The 3,686-nt window shown below is 47.3% G+C and overlaps 1 long non-coding RNA gene across 1 annotated transcript; it reads right to left on the minus strand.

Moving 5' to 3' along the window:
- Positions 1 to 1,227: 1,227 nt before the first annotated feature.
- LOC140523488 (uncharacterized) lies at positions 1,228 to 3,212 on the minus strand. The gene is made up of 2 exons (XR_011973414.1): positions 3,052 to 3,212; positions 1,228 to 2,467 (listed from the first exon to the last, which is right to left on the minus strand). It is a non-coding gene; the product is annotated as an uncharacterized lncRNA (long non-coding RNA).
- Positions 3,213 to 3,686: the final 474 nt, after the last annotated feature.

The following is a 3,686-nucleotide window of genomic DNA, read 5'->3' on the forward strand; positions in this document are numbered from 1 at the left end:
CTACCCAGAAAGGAGCCCAACCCAGCCCAGCCCAGCCCAGCCTAGCACAGCCCTGCTTCCTTTGCTTTGGATGTATGTTGTATTTGTATATCTGTGTCCATGCTGTTCCTTGCAGTAGCTTTTAAGCTTCCTGAGGGCAGAAATGATCTCATCCTTTCCCAGTGGTAGGTTAGCAGCTCGGAAGTAGGGATTGTCTCATTCTTTGGACTTTGTATCTCTAGCTCTACAGGCACCTAATAGGCACTTGGCCATTGCTGGTTTGCTTCTTCTCTCTGTATCGCCAGCATCTAGAGCAATGTCAGGAAGCAGGCATTCATAATAAATGCTTATTGAACTGTTGAGTTGAATATATACCAAGCCCCTACAATGAGATCTCTTTGAAAGGGGAAAAACATGAGTAAATGCTGAAAAATAACCCTCCTTAAGGTTTGAACTCATCTTTCCTACCAGCCGATGTTGGCGAGAAGTGTGTCCTACGTTCAAGTCAATGTGAGGGTGATTTCTAATGATCAGGAAAGGCACATGATGAGTCAGCACTGCCTGGGACCAGACTTCCTCATTCAACACTGATTCCACTTGTGGTCACCTCATCTGCTATGTCTAGGTTAAGTGCCTGGCTCGCTCCCTGCTGCCAAATCTCAGACAAAGACAGAAGTCCCACGCCACCCCCATGCTACCACTTCATTCATGTTCTCCTGGGACTCACCTAGAGAGCACCATCTAGTAGCGTTTGAATGCCACAGAAGGAAACTCTAGGGAGCAATACCTATGCACATAGTTAATTCAATTCAACCAACATTTTCCAAGCTGAATGGATGGGGGCAGCTCTATGACTTCTGAATTTCCTTCCAGCTGTAAAGCTGTGACTCTATGACTGTTAGCATCTGTAGTGGTTAAGGCATGATCCTGTGTGCTTGGAGATGCAGACAGAAATTCATCAACCCCTGCTCCCAAGGGTGGCTAGGTGGAGCTGCAGTGAATAGAATGCTGGGTCTGGAGTCAGGAAGACCTGAGTTCAAATCCCACCTCAGACACTTACTAACTATGTGACCTTGGGCAAGCCACCCAACCCTGTTTGTCTCAGTTTCCTCATCTGTAAAATGAACTGGAGAAGGAAATGGCAAAGTGCTCCAGTGTCTTTGCCAAGAAACTCCCAGATGGGGTCACAAAGAGTCAGACAAGACGGAAATAACTGAACAACAACAAAAGACTCAGTTCTAGGTGCCATGGTTTAAGAGGGTCCAGAGCAGTTTTGAGTCTAGGTCATGGATTTATTGAATGAGTTGGAAATGGTTCTCCTGGGAAAGAGAAGGCTCAGGGGGTATGGGGTGTGTAGGCTGGTGTTCACGCAGAGATCAAACTGGCTTTGCTTGGCCCCAAAGGACAGAACAAGAGTGACCACACATTTAGGTCTGATGTCAGGAGAACCTTCCCAACAATGCAGCTGTCCCAAAGGGGCAGGGGCTCCCAGGGAGTCCCTAGTGGCTCTCCCTTCTTTGGGGCTGGACGACTGTTTCTCAGGAATGCTGGAGCAAGGACTCCTTTCTGGCATGGTGGGGATTTCATAGTCCCAGATATCATTGGTCCAGCCCTGTGGACCCTGTTTGGTGGAGGAGGAGAGCCCCTTGCTGAGGGCTTGGAAGTACTTGGAAGCTGATTTCCTGGCTTGGGAGATGGGGGGAGGAAGAGGGAGTTCTCAAGGAAAGAAGCTGCTGCCTTGTCAAGTTCGTGACTAAGTCAGGCAGAACAGCTATAGCTTGTGGAGATCAAGCTGGCACCTTGCCTCTTTCCTCCTCCTCAAGCTAGGGGGTGTTCGCTGGGAGATGGCTTGTAGGAGGTTTGAAAAGATGCCCAGCTCCCCCCTCCCCTGTGCAGGGACAGCTGGTAAATGGCAGAGATCACCAACGCAGATGTTCCCTGAGCATATCCTGCCCCATCCCACATCCTGGCTTGCCATCCCAACACGTCCTGAAATTCCATTTCAAAATGTTTAGGTTCCCCAGCATGGGGGTAGGGGTCAGGGGAACCATTTTGATCCATGAGGAAGCTTCTAGTTATCCCAAGACCTTGGCTACCCAGGCCCGTTCAGTTGCAAGCATTCTGGAATAGGTCTTAAAAGCTAGATGGCATTAGTTCAGAAACCTCAGACTCTCTTTCCACCACCCCAACAGATAGGGGCATGGCCCTTGGCTTCCTGGGGGGGCCACCTGGACTAGGGAACAGTCTGAGAAAGTCTGAGAAGGACAGATTCAGTAGTTAGAAGGGATCTTTAAGGACCTCCATGTACCTGAGCAGGGGTCCTTTCCACAACATCCCCATCAAGTGCTCTCACAGACTGTGCCCAAAGTCCTTCAATGATTAGGGAGCTGTTGCCTTCCCAGAGCACCCTGTTCCACTCTTGAAAAGCTCTTTAGGAAGTTTTTCCTTATTTGGCCTCAGTTTACATCTTTGAGACTCCCACCATGTCCTACGGGGTAAAAAAGAAGAAGTATTAGGAGCATAGATTTAGAGCTGGGAGGGACCTTAGAGTCTAACAATTTTACAGTTGGGGAAACTGAGGCACATAGCAGATAAGTGTTTTACTCTTTATTACACAGTCAGAGTGTCTGGGATTTGAACCCACTCCAGTCTGTTGAGTTCTCTGTGCATGCATTTTACACTCCTTAAATGATTCTACTTTTCCTCCTGATAGGAAGGAAACAAGGGTCTATCAAACTCCTATTATGTGCCACAAACACTGTGCAAGGGACTTTACAAATACTATATCTTGTGATCCTCACAGCAACCTGAGAATGTAGGGCTATTATCATCCTCATTTTAGAGGTTAGGGAACTGAGGCAGATAGCAGTCCCCAGGGTTCCACAACATCTAAGTTAGTATCTGAGGCAGGGTTTGAACATAGGTCTTCCTAAGTTGAGGACCAGGATGCTATCTATTGCACTACCCAGCTGTCTCAGTGAGATTATTTCCTTCTTTAGAATTTCATTCCTGAGAGCTGCCCATCCTTCCTGGCTTCCCTTGTAGAATTTTGAGTCATGGAATCCTACTGACCTTTCTCTGGAGGCATTGCAATCTGATCTCCTCAAATCCAGGGTGCAGGTCACAGTGTACTTGGCTGTTCCTTCCTTCTCTCCCAAATTCGAAGATGTGGTGGTGGTTGTCCTTTGTTCTCGAAGAGGAACAAAATGACATCATTGTACCAAATTTCAATGTGTCCAATGCAAGCTCGGAATGTTCTACTACTGATTGGGCACAGATAGTCCGTGTGAATATTTGGGGTGGATACTCCAAATTTGCGCATCCTACGTATCCTTTGAACTGTTTCAATTTTGCTTTGCTCATAGAGAACAGGGCCTTCTCTGATGTGAGCATGCCATACTGAGTGGTCTTGTGCCAGTGTCTCTCACATTGCACAGTCAAATCCAAAATTCTTGAGAGAGACCTTGAGAATCCTCTCAATGTCTCCTCTTGTATCTCCTCTTTTGACCACCATATGAAAGCTTGCCCTGTGTGAGTTCTCCATGAAACAGTCTTTTTGGCAAGCTTATATTTTGCATTTGAACAACATGGCCAGCCCATCGGAATTGCACTCTCTGAAGCATAGTTTAAATGCTTGGCAGTTCAGCTTGAGCTAGGACTTCAGTGTCTGGTGCCTTATCCTGCCAGGTGATCCTTAGAATCTTCCT

Source organism: Notamacropus eugenii, chromosome 2, assembly GCF_028372415.1.
Source record: "Notamacropus eugenii isolate mMacEug1 chromosome 2, mMacEug1.pri_v2, whole genome shotgun sequence".
Lineage (NCBI taxonomy): Eukaryota > Metazoa > Chordata > Mammalia > Diprotodontia > Macropodidae > Notamacropus > Notamacropus eugenii.